Raw genomic sequence first — 19,823 nt, 5'->3', positions numbered from 1 at the left:
GACCTCAAAACCAGGTCAAGAAATCATGAAACATAAATAAAAGGACACTTACACAGGGCACTGCTAACATCTTGATTTTTAACTTTGATGTTCCAGAATTTGAAGACAATAAATTTGTTTCCTTAAGCTACCAAGTTTTCTAATACTTTGCTAAGGAAGTCTTAGAAAATTAATACATTAGGTAATATCTGAACTTCTGGAAAATACTGAGTGTATAGTATGGTTCAATAAATCAGAAGAGCATTCGTTTCTATGTCTATAGTGTGCTAATCAAATAAATGAGTTTTTTAAAAAAATTCATCCTCGCGTTATGTGAACCAGTAATGTTTTTTAATCGGTGCAGAATGTAACATTGGTATTGTTTACTAATTTATCAACATGGCCTATCAATTTCTGGGAGTGGAGTATTGAAGTCCCCAATTATAATTGTAGATGTACCTGTTTCTCCATTCCAATGTGTTTTTTATGTAACTTTTAAAATTTATATATGACAGCAGAATGCATTACAATTCTTATTACATATAGAGAGCACAATTTTTCATATCTCTGGTTATATACATAATATATTCACACCAATTTGTGTCTTCATACCTGCACTTTGGGATAATTAATGATGGTGGAATGCGATGATCATTACTATCCAATGTGTTTTTAATTCATGTATTTGAAAGCCCTAAAGTACATTATATACATAATTGGGATTATTATGCCTTCTCGAAAACTGCTCACCAGATATATTCATTTTTATATTTGCAACTCTTTTTCAAGATCTGAATGATTGTCTTGAGTTTATATCACATACTTTAAATAATCTAAATCCATCTTTAAATAATACTATAAGACTTTGCAGAATAATAATTCTAAGACCCTTTATTCCTAATTGGTGTTTCTCATTCTTTGTTCCATTACAGTCAAATCTTTCCCTTTTTCATATGCAATAAATATAGTACATTGTTACAAGATTTACGGCAGGAAATCCATATTCATTTAGATAAATTAAATTTAAAATTAAAACATGTATTTTATCTTTATTGTTCCATCTCTAAAACTTACAGTTTATAGTCATCCAACTTTTGATTAAATTGCACTCTATGTGGCTAAAAATCTCTCTGCATCTTCTCTGTGAACAACCAGTAGGAATCATGAAGGAAAGATCTATAAACACAACTTCCATATGTCTGCAGAATGCAGGATCCTGGCACTGTTACCTTATACAGCATTAGGCCTTTTTAAATCTGTTAAGCATTTCTTCCCTTATGATTATGATTGTGTAGCATTTGCCTTCAGAAAGAAAATATGAAACCTTGTTTCTTCCAACAAGTGCCTCTTCCTCTAGATGCAGGTTTAGTTACTTGCCCTATAATGCCAGTCTTTTGTCGTTTAAAGAGAAAAAACAATTTTAAATTCGGAATATGAGGCCACTTTCTTTTAAATAAGGGTAGCACTGATTCTGGAGCTAAACCTCTTATTTGAAGTCAGAAATGAATACTTTCAATTTTAAGAAAACACACAGATAAATATAAAATTAAATCAACTTATTTCAGAATTCACAATATTTACAGATTTACATGTTGAACCATTCCACATTTCCCTGTATTAAAAACTTTCTGTATAATTACTTTTATCAAAATTATAGAATTATGGACATAGTATTGTGAATATTCAAAATAAAAAATAGAATAGAGATATCTGAGAGAAAAGTATACCATTGAGAATAAATAGTTGAATGTGTAATTATTTAGAAACCATAGATTGTTAATTAGTACTAATTGTTAACATTTGCTAATTTTTTAAAAATTTAGTATAATGATAAAAGGGACACAGTTTAATAAACAGTACCTTTTCTTCTCTTTGTACCTGGCAGAGGAGCAAGAGAATTTTTTTTTATTTTATTGACAGTTTATTTGTATTCTATGTTGTTATTCCACTGTTCCATCCCTTGCTTATATAAATCATGAGATCTTGAGACCCTTCTTGATTTGCCCCATGATTTCTTGGAGTGATATGGGGGAGAAAATTACTTACCCTCCCCTTCAATTTTCTTTATTTTATTTTTGTATCTGAAAAGGAAAATGGCAATAACTTTTTGTGTCTTTCAAGTCTATTTTGATGATTGATGATATGGCATCCTAAATTCCTTGAAAGAAATGTGATAGATAAAAGTCTATGGGTAATAGAGCCAGATTATAAGTAAAATTTAGATACACAAACAGAATGGAAAGGTGAAAATACATTTCAATAGGAAGGTCTCAGCTCACTAGTCAAACTTATTTTGATCTGTAAATTGACTTCCCTGTCCCTCACCTACAACAATTACAGGTCTCACAACCACAGCTTGTCTCATATTAAGTGTACCTCCAAGGGGCTCTGTTTGCTGGCCTATCCACTGTCACTAGCTGACTGAACATTAAAACTCACACCTGCTGTGGAGCAGCATGCTCCCTAGTCCAATAGCCAGAGCAGAAAAAAAATAGTGACACAATAGCACTGAGGGGAGCCTTTCTCCACCTGCAGTCTAATTGCCTCCAAGAACCCTTGAGGAAGTCTGGAACTGAACATTGTTCAAGAAAGACAAATAGAAAATTAGGCATGTTTAGTTTCAATTCAATCAATTCCTTTAGATGTTACAGAGATGACTATATATACATGCATACATATATAACTACACACACACACACTCACACACACATTTTTTTTTTTTTTATTTTTACTTTTCTAATACAGAGTGTCACCATGTTGCCCAGACTTGCCTCCAATTCATGGGCTCAGAAAACCTACTGTCTTAGAAGCTTGGAAGCTAGGTGTTAGCCATTGTGCCTGCTCATCTGCACTATCTCTTTATGATCTAATGATAATTCTTATCCTACTGTAAAGGAGATGGGAGGATTTTTGAATATTTTTTTTTCCTGTAAAAGATAAGTTGGGCCTTGAAATTTGGCAGAAAACAAGCATGATGATAATAGTTGCTTTCTGTGTCTTGTTTTGCTTTAGATTGTTTTCTATTGAGTTTGGAGGGAAGAACATCACTCAGTTTTGTGACATGTCATGGGGAGCATAAGAGTAAAGAGTAAACATTAAATGAAATGTCAGGACAAAAAATGGGAAGTGAGACCAAAGTTTGACACAAGGAAGATCATAGATGGAAGAAAAGGCTGTTTTATAATAAAGGGATCATTGTTTTTGCACAGAAAATTGCTGCTATTAGGAGATAATGCTGTTCAATTAGTTTATGTATGTGTACAGACAGCCACAAATTATTTGAAATCAACTTTGCTTACAACAATTAAGAGAAATATTATATTTTCTTATATACTTTTTTTGGGCAATACTGATTATATGCATTCTGTGAAGTTTCACTTTTTTGAAGTAGATAACTGAAGAGTGAATACATTTGAAATAAAAATAAATTTAGATGAAAGTGATGAATTTATACAGTATTTAAATTAAGTATTAGTAATTCATCATTAAAAGATAATAGACCACCCTGTATGTTCTGTGCCCACCCCAACTTCTGGTCTGTTTTTATTTGTTTCCTCTGATAGCACAATCTCCAACTTTCACTCTAAATATATAATATTTTGATAAACTTTTCCCACATTTGTGTCCCTGTCACAGCCCTTCAAGGTTAGTGAGCTCTTGAGTTATATGAACACATGTGTTTTAAGACTCTCTTAAAATGCCTAAATTTATGGAAGGAAACACTTGGTTCCGTGTGATAGTGACTCCTTGTTCTTCATGAACAGTGACAGATCTTTCCAGCCTATGACATTCCGGGGCCTTTTTTTTTTTTTTTTCCTTCTCTCAATGTCCCATATATGCAATGTAAACTTGTTTGTGCCTAGTGTGGTGCTATGTAATCCTGGCACTAAAGAAAGAAGTAGCAATGAGAGCATCCTGACAACTCCTGGCAGTATTCAGACATCTTTGTTCACTGCTTTAAGGGAAATGTTTTGAACCCAATCCATGAGTCAAAGACAGAATCACTAGTGCATGTATCACAAAATGGGAGACAAATATTTGTTTTCAAAAATATTATCTTGCAGAAACCCTGATGAATCAAATTTGTAAAATCTATGTCCTATTTTCAAAAAGCCTGGATCTTTGAATAAATGAATACATATGCATAGAAGCCTAGAGAACAACAAAGTCTGTAGAGAATTATTAGTGCAAATTTTTTAAAAACTCCTGTGAACTTTGTTCTATTGTTTTTGGCAACTAAAAAATCAAAACTTTCTATTTTAAAACAGTTTTAGATTTATAGAATATATAAACAAATTGGATCCAGATTGTTTTGTATATATTAAGGCCTTTCCTATCTTAATTTTTTGTACTGACTTATCTTTCTATTTAAATTTAAGTGACTATCTCTTTTTTTATCATTTGTAGTTTTTTTTTATTTGTTGCTATAACAATTTATCACAAAGAGTGATATTAAACAACACATATTTAATATCTTATGATCCTGTAGGTCAGAAGTCAAACATGGGTCTCATTGGTTCCAATCAGTGGCAGCAAAGCTGTGTTTCTTTCTGTGGGCTCTAAGAGCGAATTGGTGTTCTTGCCTATTCAGGCCCCTAGAAGATGCTTGTGTTCCTTTGCTCTGAGGCCCCATCCTCTGTCTTCAACAACAACCTTGCATTTATCTGAGCTTTTTTCCCTGGTCAATATATCTTTCTCTGACTCTCCTCTTCTTGTGCTCCCTTCCACTTTCAAGGACACTAATGATTTCATTGGTTCACACCCGATAAATCAGATTAATAACACTCTTTTAAAATTAGCAAACTTAATTCATTTTGCAAACTTAATTCCCCTTTGCTATGGAAAATAACATATCCACAGGTAGTATATTGAAATTAGGACATGGGCATCTTCATGGGTTCTGCCTACCACAATGAAAAATAAATGCCATCTCCCTAGAGGGAACTTTATTTATGTACGTAAATTGGTCCTTATGTATTTTTTGTATCACATTAGTTTCTTTAATTCTTGCTCCTATCAGACATTGGACCTGTTTTTAATAATTAATTAATTTCTTTATCTAATGCTACTACTGGAAGATGTGATGTATAAGAGAAGGAATCCTATCTAGTTTCTGTGCTCAGGATCTCATCACACAGACTCACCTCAGAAATGGAGTATTGTCTTCAATAAATAATTATATAAGCTTGTCTATGTCAGAAATTCTTTCAGTCTCTTCTATTGCTCATTCAGAATGGCTGTTTACCAGATGGGCTGCATAACTAATATCAAAAGTTTTATCTTTGCTCCTTTTACTTTAGCTTCCTTTCCTCTCTTTTGTTTAAATTTCTGATTTTTCATTTATTTTTTTGAAATGTATCATATAGAAGCTTCAGGGAAAAAAAGGAATATGTAAAAATCAATGTTCATTTTATACAATATGGCTGACATTTTCCAAATATCTGAGTCCTCATTAGAATTTAGCTTTATGGTCCTCTAGAGATTATATTAAGGTAATACTACTTCATTGAACTTATTTTTCTATTGAAATGGAAACTTTTGGTCACTGATCTTAATGTATACAGGTAAACATTCACATTTGTAAACTATCTTTTAAAATTTTATTCCTTTCTAATTGTAATTTAATTCTTCAAAATAAACAATTATTTTTACCACTTTGTGATCACAATTTATTTTAATGATTAAAGTTACATTTTTTTCCCAAATGAAAGCAATAAAGTGAATTGACTAAGATGAAAAAATAAATAGAAAATTATACAATATAAACATGTGAAATTGCTTTATATACATCATTAAATGACAGAGAAGATGAAACAATTATTATAAAATTAGAATATCTGAAGTTTAAAATATTTAAGAAAATTGAGATTTAATGTTTTAATATTTAAGTTGGTATTTATAAAAGTATACTCCATGTAATGTTTAGAGGTTGTTTCAATGAATTATGAATAATACATTTTCATAGAGAAATTATATTATTTTAAACTTTAAGAAAATTTATAATAAGTGCAGTATACATTATGTCCACAGATACAAATATGTTTTATAATGAAAATAGCAGCTTAGGAATTTAAATAATATATGTAATATGGGCTATGGTTGTAGTTCAGTGGTATAATGCTTGCCCATTATACATTAGACTCTGAGTTCAATTAAAAGTACTGCAATACATATATATTATATATATAAAACATATATATTATACATATATATATATATCAATAATAAATTAGCGAAATGCTCATTTATATATAAAAATTAATGTGCCACTAATTTACTACAATGCAAGACCATTAAAGCAATCTTTAATTTATTTTTATAGTTTAAAGACAATTAGATTAAAACTTATCAAAATATTAAATTTATGTATTAAACTTATTCATATATGTATTTATTGTAATTCCTGAATAAACAGTAAAATAAATTCCGAATATTTCTTTAAGCTTTTTGAAGTTGAATTAACCTTAAAACATTTTTTTTCTACAACACAGACAATAATTAATGTTCCTAATTTGTGTATCTTATTGTCCCCCAATTTAGTTAACTTCTGCTTGTTCAATTAACCAAAGTAAGATCCTCATGAATAAATATCAAGTAAACATAAAGATGGAAAAACAAAGTTAATTTGTAAATGTTTGTTTTCCTCTTTATTTAGTTCTAGGGAAATATAGAATATCGATTCTGTTATTGAAGATTCAGCAGAATGAAGTTGAAAACTAATCTTGTAGCATTTTGACTTTAATAACTTTTATTTCATAGTCAAAGCTAACTTGAAGAATCCAGTTGTGAAGGACAGGTGTAACTTTGTTGAGACACTCTGAAAACCTCTTCTTTAGTTTATTTTGTGTTTCTACACTGACAAATAGTAAGATAAACAATATAGGCATCAAACACATCTACCTTCTTAGAGCTGCTTAAGGGCCACAGAGAATAAAAATGAAAGAAATGGGAAAAATAGTAGACGGAGACTCTCTGGACTCCTTCTTACAAGATAATGTAGCTTAGGGAGAAAGAGGATCACTTTACAGTGAAGGTGAACTCTCAGAGCAAATTTTGTAAATTGTTATCATTCCAGGCAATTTGAGATAATGCAATCTTCAAGTATGAATAAGGTAATTACTGGATATTCAGTGAACTGTCAGAAAATCACTAGGTCAATCACCTAGTTTATTTAATCACCTGTTTATTTATACCTGGGGCAAAAATCAGAACAGTAAGAAATTAAAAAAAATAAATAATAATAAAAAAGGACATAAAGAAAAAATACAGATGCTCATTTTCTAGTTTTTAGTAGTGAAAATTTTCAAAGCCATTAATATAAAAAGAAGTCATGATGAAATTTATTTTCACACATTCTGTCACATAAAATCAGAATTAAAAATGAAAAAAGCTATTTGTATAACTCAAAACACAAATTAACTTAAATTAAATGCTTTCTAAATTTTTGATACAAATTTATGAGGATTTTAGTTTGTTAAAAGTTCCCAAACAGTCCATGAGAATTAAGAATCAAAGGGGAGAAAATATGGAATTTATGCTTCATTCACATTTTTATTTATAATGAGTAAGCAGATGAGGCTGAGGTATAAAGGACTGAGCCATCTCTAGATAATGATGCAATATGAAAGCCTGTCATGCAGTCACTCTGACACTTGATTTATAATGGTTAAACTAGAAAATGTACAGAATACATAAAAATGTCATTTCCCTCCTCAAGGATATTTTCCATATGTGGTAAATGAAAAACAAAAACAAAACAAACCAAAAAAAATCATCATCCATTACAAATGGGAACCCTAAATACTGCATTATGACTTTATTTTATATGCATAACTTTCCCTAATGGCTTAAAAATTTTGGAAGAAAAGATATTATGCTCATAAAGAATCTGTTTCACTTTCTGAACAGACTCAATTTCCCCTACATGGGGCAGCCAATTTTAAATGTTTCATCAGCGATTCGATTTAATTCAACAAAAACTGAAGTCATCATCTTCCTTCCCATAGTCCTGATCCACTTTCATGCTTCCTGTTTTACTTAATGGTATCATCATTCACCCAATCAACAATTTCAAGATTGTGGACTCTTCATTAATTTTCCTTCTCTCTCATCATGTCAGCAAATCTTATTGGTTTCATCTTGACAGAGTATTTAAATTTCTTTCTCTTTCCATTAAGACAACAATATACAGGCCAATGTTAAAATGTGTTTATTTTATGAGTTCATCACCAGCCCTGGCAACATAGTAAGACCCTTAAAAAAAAAAAAGATAAAAGAAAATGTATTTATCTGTCTATCCCAAACAGTGCTATCTCAGCAATATTTATATAGTTTCTCTAAAGTGTGGCTGCATTAGCTAAAGTTGAAATACAGCTATTTGTAACGTAGTCCTAAATGCCATCTTTTTCATAGTGAATAATATGGTGTTCCTTTCTCTATTATAACTGGGATAATGTTAGCACTTCCCTCAAGGCAACCCAAGTAGCCTGCCTCTTACTACCTTTACCTCCTTGATGCATAGTATCATAAGATGGGGCTTGCCACTTTGAACATTTTTATGTTAGGCAGTTTTCTGTACTGTAATAAACACAGTGGGTAATCAATTAAAAGGAGGAAGTGCTTATTTGACTATATCAGAGGTTCCATTCCATCAATACATATGGGTCCCATATCAAATAACTGACCTTCCTTAACATTCCAGTACTTGATCCATTCAAAATGAATGTGAAAAGTTCTCCTCTCATATGCTATTATATAGAATGCCATGAGATAATTAATATAAAGTGCTTAAAAGTGTGCATAACACAAAGAATTATTTCTTTCATTCTCTTTCTCCTTATTGCTATATTATTATTACTGCTGTTATTATTTATCATTTTTTATTATTATTACTTCCTGAGGCCTAATAAACTATTGCTGTATTTTTAAAATTTCATTGCCTATAGGGCAGGGAATGCCCACATATCCTTGGCAAGTTTACCTGATATCATTAGCATAGGCTGTTTGGCAGAAAAAAATTATGTTTGAACCTTTGTGAGAAATTATTGGAAACTTCCAGGTATACCTTGGATCAACTGAATAATTATAACGGTAGCTAAAGATGTGCCCAGGCACTTGGAAATCGTGGATTGTCCTTTCTAAAATACAGCCACCTCCAAGATGCTCTAGAAATTAGAAATACGCTTGAGCATTTCAATTGCTTTTCTGATATTCTTCCATGAGATTGCTATGAATCTTATTGACATTCCCCTTTACCTCATCATTGCAATCCCTGAGTAAGATGAGAAGGGCAACCTGACAAGAACTAACTGTGACAAAATGGCACTGCAGGTGGGCAGAGCTGGTCTTTTTGATACAGAATGAAATAACAGAGGCAAGGTAAAGACATTATTGATTCTTTGGGAAATGATCTAATATTGTTTGTATCTCTTCTATTGTTAAATGAGACAAATATGAACATTAATTCATAGGCTTAATATAATCACTAGATTCTACATGTAAACTGTGTATCATTATGCCTCTTACCTGATAAATGGGGTAATATGCTAGGCAATATTTGAAAGAGAATGAACTGTATATAATTTTGTAAGTTATAAGAGCTGAGAAGATGGATCAGAATTCCTCTTGAAAATGTCCAGAAAAGGAAGGCTCCAAAATCATTTAGGAAAAAAATCCTTCTCACCCCTCTGACCTGTGAGGGGACCAGCTACACTGGATGAAACAACAGTCACTGTCCTTCAATAGATATCTAGTCTCAGTAATTAAACTCACGCTCCACTGAAGGCAATTCAGCAAGCAATAAAGCTCATGAAAGAAGCCACATCATGTCAATAATTGCAGTTGTCCTTTGGATATATGTTCCTAAACTCTGGAGAGAAGGCTTTTTAATGAGCAGTAGACAAAGGCACTAAGATGTTACAAATGTGGCAGTGTCTTGAGGGAGAAAGAAAATGCAAATGGTGAAAGATGCTCTGGGACTTTGAACTCAAAGCCATCTGTGTCAAGAAACCTATAACTCACTGCTAAAGAGGAGTGGGGCAATTACTTGATAATGTAGAGAGCAACACTTTATGGTGGCAAGCACACACCAGAGGAAAGGGCGGAAACTTAGTTTTAGTACAATTTTCAGAGGTGCATAAGTTATCAGACAATGAGTACAAACAACACTCAAGAAGAAGCAGAATATCATTAAAGTTCCTGAAGTACTGTTTTTGCCTTCCTTTGTAATCAGTGTCTTTGATGGATAAAACTATCCCGAATTCTCTCACCAAAGATGAATTTTACAGCACAAACAGAACTTTGTGCTGTTTTTGAGTTTCTGCCTACTTTGAATACTACTGCAATAAACATTCTTGTATAGGCTTTTTGATAAACATGTGCATGTATTTCTACTTAATATACAATGGTGTCTTTATTTACATTTTAATTTATGTGGTTTCAGCCAACTGAGGTCAAAATATTAAATGAAAAATTACCAAAGTAATTCTTAATTTTTAAATTGTGTACATTTCTGAGTAGCATTATGAAATTTCATATTTTTCCACTCTGCCTCAGATGGGATATAAACCATTCCTTTGTTCAGGATACCCACACTGTATACACTATCTATCTCTAGGATGGTTAATAGTTTTGTCAGTCATCAGTTCTACTGTTATGGCCTCACAATGCTTGTGATTAAATAATTCTTATTTTACTTAACAATGGCTTCAAAATGCAAACATAAAAATGCTGGAAATTCAGATATGCTAAATGGAATCTTATAAATTTCTTCCTTTAGATATTATTTCACATAATCATAAGAAAAAGGGTGAGTACAGTGCAATATATTTAGAGGTGACAGAAAAATAGAGACCACGGTCACATAACCATTTTTACTGTGTATTGTAATAACTGCTCTATTATATTATTAGTTATAATTATAAATTGCTTCCTGTGCCGAATTTATAAATTCAACTTTATCATAGGTTCAAATATATACAGAAACTCATAGTATGCATAAGAATTGACACTCTCTAATATATAAGTCATCACTAGGCCTCTAGGAATAAATCCCCTGTGAATATTACTCTATCCTTCGTGAAAATTGTAGTATTATACACATAATATTTATAGTTCATCTTCAGTGATTACAACAAATTTTGAATATTATTACAGAGAAATAAGAAATTAGGTTCTCATGAAAATCTGTACACAAATGTCCATATAAGCTCTATTAGCAATGTCCAAAAACCGAAAACATCAGAAATACATCAACAAAGTGATAAATGGAATCAATCTAATCCATGGTAAAGAAACACAATGGAATACTACTCAGGAATTTAAAAATGAACTATTTATATTACAACAACTTAGATTGATCATAGGAGAATAAGAGTGAGGTGTAAAATTTAGTCTAAAAAATCTGCAGACTATATATATGTTTATGTTTTAACAGAATTCCCAAAATGACAAAAATATAGAAAGCAGAATAGACAAATGGGTACTAGTCATTAAGGAGAGGAAAAACAAGGGTGGGTCTCAAAGGATAGCCAAAAGGACACTTGTGAAGGAAGTATTCTGTATCTGTTTTCTTTGTAGAAATTTATTACTATAAGTGTTTCCTACACTAAGAGATAAAGAAAAGGGAAAAGTGTTGATCTTTGTCTCTGAATAATTATTTTGTTAAATGTTATAATATCTTTTCATAGGTATTATTTTAAATGGGATAATTTGTGCAAAATAAGCTAAACAGATTTAGTTAAACTTCAGATGAAATATGTTTACTTAGTGGTCTCTGCCTTGCTATACATCTCCCTGGGGAATCATTTTTATTACTTTGCTTAATTTCCAGTTTCAGTAAATATTGTCAGAATATTCAAATTTTTCAATGGCAGCTGCACATAGACTTTTATAAACAAAATAAAAGTGCACATTAGTCAAACTAATTTTTAAAGGAGTGTTTATAACCGTGGAGGCTATATTATGATTCTTAAACAGTGAAGACAGGCAGATAAGGTTTTAATCTCTGCATGAGAGGTTAATTTGATCTATACTGCATACAGTTTATAAATTATGAAGATGAGGTTTTAAATAAAATTGTAAATAAAATTCATTATAAGTTGCGTGCACTAATTATAATTCATTGTAAGGCATGTGAAATGGTGAAACGAGCATATTTTTCTTCAAATTCTCAAAATACATATAAAACTATTTATTTTCATTTATATCTCTTTCCATTCCAATGGGTTTATACTAAATTATAAAATAGCAAACTGTAAGTAAGTAGGCATGCAAGAAGAATGAAGGGATTGAATACAGAGGGGAAATTTAAGATAGTATTACAAAAGTGGTTACTACACAAAACAAGTTCATTTTATAAGTTTGAAAAGAATTGATATTATTTTCCCTTTGTTGAGGTAAGGGGAACAAACTACAAAAAGGTAAAAGTCAAATAAATTCAAAAATATCATTTTTGTTAAATATATCTAGATATATACAAATTAAAAATAATAAGCTTTTGGCAAATGACACGAAGGGAAAAAAAGAAAGAAGCAGGGAGTGAGGGAGATACAAATCAAGGAAAAAAAATTAAGAAAAACAAATTGAAGATAATTGCTTTTCATAATTCCTTATTCAAAACTCTCAGGTCCAGATGTATTTTTATATCAAAGCTTTTTAGAAAATGTTATTTTATATGCATATTTATACTACATTTTAACCAAAATGAAATGGATATAAAATATTTCTATATTTTATAAAATCAAGCAAAATTCCATTTTAAGAACCTATTATAACTTTAATACAAAAGATACACATCGAGAAAATTCCTGTCAAATACCATGATTAAAACTACATTTTAGGGACTGGGGTAGTGACTCAGTGGTAGAAAGAATGTAGGAGGTGCTGGGTTCAATCCTCAGCCCCACATAAAAATAAATAAAGAAAATAAAAGTATTGTGTCCAACTACAAGCAAAAAATACAACCAAAAAAGCACATTTTATAGTCAAATACAGTTTCATGTAATAGAAAGTCTATTTCATGAACAATTCAGTATTTTTGAAAGAAAATACAGTTTAGTATTACTGCATACAGCATAAAAAGTAGAAAAATAACATTTGCCTATAAGTCTATGACAAAGAAGTTCTATAAATTTTCTGTAAGTTTATAAATAAAAATCTTGTTAATGATCATGTTCTTTTCAGGTAGAAAATCTCAAATTCCAACATATTTTCAACTTCACCCAAAAAAAGAGAAACAGCTGAATTATTGCTCCATATTCATTAACTCTGAACATTTAAAACATGCTGGTAATAAACTTAGAACAAAAGTTCTTTTTTTTTTTTTTTTTTTTTTTTTTTACTTAAGTAAAAAAGAAGTCAATACATTCTATTCTAAGTTTCTGGGTGGGATGTTTATTTACAAAACCTAAGATGATTACTTGGCAGGGATAGGTATTTTATCACTACACATTACAGAGTTCGATGAATTCTTATTACTAACCATCAGGAGCTTTTCTTGACACCACTACAACCAGTAAATATATACTCAATAAACATAATTCATTCAGGAGTCTCACAAAACATAAAACCCCTAGGAATTAACAAAGTATGAAGGCTATTCAACCTTTTCTTTACTAAATTACTAAATAAGTTAAAGCTTTGTTTCAAAATTTCATAATGAAAGATTTACAATTATTCTCATCATAATATTATTTGTACTTGTGTAAATTCCAATTTAATTTAAATATGCAGTAATGTAGGAGGAAATACACCCACCAATAATGATCTCATAAAATATATCTGATAAACAGAAACAAAAATAAAGTTCATTGCAAACTGAAATAAGTTATTTCAGTTTTTATTAGGTACCCAATATTATATGCAAGATGATGGCAATTTTCTAAACATAAATATAAAGATGTTTCTTAAATACATATATTTCGTCTGTTTTTATGTACATGTTGGTGTATATATGTATGTATTGCATGGGAATATATTTATATGGTATTTTGTAGGTTTGCAGTTGCATATATTCAACATTAAATATATGCTACCTAAATTCAAGACAAATGATGTATAATTATATGTGAGTTTCTTTATGTGTTGAGGTTATATATACTTTTCAAATTTTTTTCATTTTATATGTTTGAATAGAATTGATATTGTTTCCCTTTGTTGAGGTAGGGGGAACAAACTACAAAAAAAGTAAAAGTAAAATAGAGTCCAAAATATCATTTTTGTTAAATCTATCTATCTATATATATATAAATTAAAAATAATAAGCTTTTGGCAAATGACACACACACAAAAGATTTTTTTCCTACTTTCTTGTAGAATACAAGTTTGTCTATAAATTGCTTGTGTAATTACATAAAAATTCATATACAAATTCATGGATGTGAAAAGAATTCATGCTAAAATATGGCCTCTCTAAACACAATTCTTCTATATATCTCCAACATTTATATAACACTAATATAGTAACCATATCTACAGAAATTTTATTAGGGAGAAACGTAAGTATTATTAATATTGAAATGAGGACAAATTTCCCTAGAAAAGCTCAGTAAGAGTCCCATGCAATCTCATTAATTGCATTCTTGCAAATCTTTACATGAAAATAAATGACAATTCTATGTGATTTAAAAAAAATATTCCTCAAAATAGGCTATTGACATCTTCCCATATTAATTCTGCTAAAACAATTACAAGCTTGGCTAATCTTAAAGTTGGCCAAAAACAGGGTTAATATAGTTATATAGTTAATAGATTGAAATATATAGTTAAGTGATGGTGTAGTTAATGCAGGGATAAATTTATTAAAAATTGGTATATAAATGCTATTTTATTATAAATATTCCAACAATGTAGAAGTAGGTATATTAGAAACTGGAATTTCTTGTATAAATTAATCTTCTAATTTCCTGAACACCCTTACTTCTCAGTAGTAACCTGTTTTCATATTTTAATGGATTTTGTTCCTGAAATGTTGTATATTATATATGTGTGTGTGTATGTGTGTGTGTGTGTGTATATATATATATATATATATATATATATATATATATATATATTGAAGATGCTACAATATATCAAGTGATGTTGACATCACTGTCACTTACCTATCATTTAGATTCACTTATTTAATATTTTAACTACTCTCATAATTCATAAAAATTAATGCTATTTTCAGATATTTTAAAACAAAACTACCACAGATATGCTCTCTCTATATGTGAATATTTATACATACATATATATTTTTTCATATGTGTATTCTTGTAATACAAATTTTTAGAATTGAAATTATTATACAAAAATAACAAGAGGGACAAAATACAGTTCAAATTTTGCGAATGCCATAACATTGTCTACCAGAAGTTTATGGCTATTGATATAGATAATACTTTTTATGAAGTATCATTTGATCATGTTCTTTGCTTTTCCTTCTCTGGGGAAGAGTATGCAGTATTTTTATTTACTATGCTTTTTTAAACCAAATCATTTGTCAGTTTAGTAGGGTTGTTTGTTTTATTTTAATAATTTTCTAAAATAAATTGCATATTCTAATTCTTAAGATTCTGTTAATTATAGAGTTTATTATCTGATTTTATACTTTGTTTACAGTATTATATCAATGTATTAATAACAGTCCTCTTGTTTTGCTTTGGTAAATTTCCCAATCTGATTAAAAGATGATTCTAATAGATTTTCATTTACAAGAGTTTTTATTTATGTTTATTGTGCTAATCCAGGTAGAGTTATTTTTTCCATTATTGTGCTCACCTAATTGTTTTCTTTTCTCAATGAATACTTATTAAATCTAAAATATTTCTTGCCTATTGCAACTTATCTCTCTTTATTTGAAATCCCAGGTTTCATTGTTTTCAGAGGTTTTTCCATTCCATCAATTAATATAAGCATTCATATCAATTTAACTTACTGGTTTATACTTTTTTTTTCAAAAGTTGTTTTTCACTAAATAAGTAAATAAATATATTTCTTTGCACTTTATTTTACCATTGTTTCATTTATCCAGAATTATTACTATAATTTGAGAATTATTTTGTATTACTGTCACAATATCGTATTGTTTTATTTTTAATCTGTTAGTATGTGAACTTATTAATATATTTATTTATGTTAATTATCCTCAAAATTGTAGAATTAAACCTACTTATTTAATTAAGTAACATTAATTCCTGAAAACATTGGTAAAACCGATTTCCTAAGGCTTTGTCTGAAGTCATTTGTCTCTGTTTTTATAAGTGAAACTATCTTGCAAAGAATTATGTGTGTGGGCGTCTTGTTTGGATATCATGAAATTACTTGTGAAGGAAAGTCCCAGCACACACTCACTGACACCCTGCCTAAAGTCAGCACCCATTATTACATTCAAATTATTAACTCATGATGAATTAATCCACTGATTAGGTTATATAGCTCTCATAATCTGCTCATTTTACCACTGGATATTCCTGCACTGTCTCATATGTGAGTTTTGGGGGAACATCTAATGTACAAATCAGAAAATCATGCAAATGATAGCTTCTTGGATGGAGCTTTCAAGCATTTTCTATTTTCCATATATTTTAAATAGTTTATATAACATGCAATTTTTGTTTTTACTGAGGGTTTGGTAAAGACTATATTGCATATGTAAATTGCATGCGATGGTTTTAATAATATTATTTGTAATCACTATAAGGTTATGAGAAAAATGCTTTGGGTTCTGAAATAATTGGTTTTCTAATAAATCTTTAATCTTTATACCCCATAAAGACAAATCATACTGACTTTTTTCCTACTTTTAATTTTTTTTTTATTAGAGCAAGTATTATTTGGTTTCATTTTGAAAACACAATACATATAAGAAATGTGATTTTAATTCCTATTACCCCCCTTTCCCTCTCCTCCTCCCTCTCACTTTAACCCCTCCTTTACTCTATTGATCTTCCTTTCACTTCCTTTCAACTATTATATTTTACAAATGCCATTTAATGGATTTATATATGTCTATAACATGATTTTGTTAAATTAATTTCTATTTCTTCCCATTTCATTTTTTCCTAACTTCCTCTCACCCTCCTTCTTCTACTCCATTAATCTCCTCTATATCTTTATGATATCCTGTCCCCTTTCCCAGTGCCTTTTTTCTATATTTTGCTCTAGGTTCCATAGATGAGACAAAACATTTGACTCTTGATTTTCTGTGTTACTTCTTTGACTTAGACAGATTTTCTCCATTTCCATTAATTTACAGGCAAATGCCATTATTTCATTTTTCTTTACAGCAGAGTAAAATTACATTATGTATAACTAAGATTTTTTTTGTCCCATTATCTATTAATGGGCATCTGAGCTGATTCCATAATTTGGCTAGTGTGAATTATGCTGTCATAAGCATTGAAGTAGCTATATCTCTGTAGTATGGTGATTTAAGCTCTTTTGGGTAAGCTCTCTTGGTATTACCAAGGCATTGGATAGCTGCGTCTTATGGTGGTTCCACTCCTGTTTTTGTTTTTGTTTTTTTTTTTTCTTTTTAGGAATCTCCACACTGCTTTTCATAGAGAGTGTACTAATTAATATTCAGTCCCACCAGCAATGTAAGAATGAACCCTTTACCCTTATATCCTCATTAGCATTTATTATTATTCAGGTTCTTGATAGTTGCTATCCTGACTATAGTGAGATGAAACCTTAGTGTAGTTTTGATAGGAAGACAGAAATATTTGTAAAAAAATAAAGTTTAAAATATAATTTATAAAACAATCAAACAAACAGAAACCTCATCTAAAACACTAATACGTGATGATACTCTTTACCAGAAAATTAAAAAGATGTTTTTAAAATCAATAAAACTGCACTGGAGGTACAGTTCAATGGTAGAGCACATTCTTTGCAAGCTGAAGCTGTGGGTTCAACCCTCAGCACTGAATGTGAAAAGGGAGCAAGCAAAAGAAAAGAACAAACTACATCCTTTTCAACCGTGAGATATGACTAGATATCCAGATTTGTCCTGCCATTTTCAACCAATATCATCCATGTTTATCTATTTACTAAGAATGAAGCTAGTAAGGATACAAATGTGACGTGACTCGTGACTCTTTTATTCACAGTGCATTCAAATTTACTATAAATTAGAGCAAATCTTGAGTAATCATAGACTAATTCTGAAGAACACTTTAATCAAATCGTGGAAACTATTACAATCAGATGAAACATTTATTTGATGATTTCCTTTTGGCAAAATATATTCCTTACAAATAGAATCATACTGCAACATTACAAAAGATTAACAGGGGTTTTATTAATTTTACAATCTCTATCTGCCTCTATATCTGGAAATTACCAAAATTCTCTCAAAGCTTCACATCTGATGGCTGCTAATACTGCAAATGTTGGGAAAATACAGTAATTTTTCTTTCTCCAAGATTTAGTTAACCTTTGCATCACTGTAATCACAGTACCCCTCAAGAACAACTTAGAGGAGGATAAGTTTATTTGGTGTTTATGGTTTCAAATATCTCAGTCCTTAGATGGAAGGCTCTATGTTCTGCTCAAGTGGCACATGATGGGAGAAGAAGCCACCAGAGGAAAGTTGCTTAGCTCATGGAAGAGTCAAGAGGCAGATGTCAGGGAGGGATCTCTGGAATGTGCACCCTTCCAGGGTCACATTGCCCAGTGACCCACCTCCATCTACCACACACCACCTGTTTACACTTACCACCCAGTCATTTCATTCAAACTAGAAAGGACTGATTAAGTTATAGCTCTCACAATCCAATCTATGAATCTTCCTGCATTAAAATGAATTATAGAGGGACATCTTATATTCAAACAATAATACTAAATTCTTTAATCAAGGATCAAATGAATACTTAGCATACATGGACAACTATTATATTTTACAAATGCCAAAACTTTTGCCTTTTATCTCCATTGGTTTTGTTGAACTTTTCTTTTTCTTTTTTTAAATACAGAACACTTCACGAATTTGTGTGTCATCTGTGTGTGGGAACCATGGTAGTCTTCTCTGTGTCACTCCAATTTTAGTCTATACGCTGCTGAATTAAGCAGCTGTTGAACTTTTCTTAAAGTTGTTTTAAGCAGTTAAATATTCTGCTCAATACATGCAAATCCTGTGGGGAAAAGTTAGGTTTCTTAATGCTCAAAAGCTAATATTATTTTCCAATCTGTAAAATTATTATTACTAATGATACGCAAATAATGTGATAAAGCTTGATGTTGCTTGAGTTGCATTAAATTTACACTCAGTTTTTTTTGTCTGATAAAAATAAACAATGTATCTTATCTGACTTCATGACATTGACTTTTGAATACTTTTTTGCTCTAAACTTTGATGCATTGTTTGCTAGCATAACATATGCTTGGACAAGTTAGAAACTGAAGGATATGCTAGATTTTTAAAAACTTGAAAAATAAATTCTTTGAAATCAGAAAAACAGTATAAATTCCATACTATATAATTAATTTTCAACTATTTAAAAACACTTGGTTTACAGTAGTTGAAACTCCTTGAAAAACACACAAAAATATACTTTCCATTATATACTATATGGATTTATAACCCCAGATCCATGATGGAACTCTGGAAACAACACATTGGCATTAAATTTTATTTCAGAGATTATAAAGAGAAGGAAAAAAAAACATTTATTTTTGTAGTCCTAATAGACAGAATTATGCATTTGCTTTATTCAAAGATAGTATCAAATAATTAAGAGAACCAGCTAATACAACTATTTCACCCAACTAGAAATTATTTCTGAATATTCTAAACATTATTCTAACTAATTTCATGTCTGAAATAGAGTATGTAGTCACTCTATTTTATCAAATAT

At 30.2% G+C, this 19,823-nt stretch overlaps 1 non-coding gene across 1 annotated transcript; it reads right to left on the bottom strand.

Moving 5' to 3' along the window:
- Positions 1-18,931: 18,931 nt before the first annotated feature.
- LOC114093514 (U6 spliceosomal RNA) lies at positions 18,932-19,039 on the bottom strand. The gene has a single exon (XR_003582909.2). It is a non-coding gene; the product is annotated as a U6 spliceosomal RNA (small nuclear RNA).
- Positions 19,040-19,823: the final 784 nt, after the last annotated feature.

The sequence above is a fragment of the Marmota flaviventris genome, chromosome 5 (genome assembly GCF_047511675.1).
Source record: "Marmota flaviventris isolate mMarFla1 chromosome 5, mMarFla1.hap1, whole genome shotgun sequence".
NCBI lineage: Eukaryota > Metazoa > Chordata > Mammalia > Rodentia > Sciuridae > Marmota > Marmota flaviventris.
This window is presented reverse-complemented; position numbering and strand designations above follow the sequence as displayed.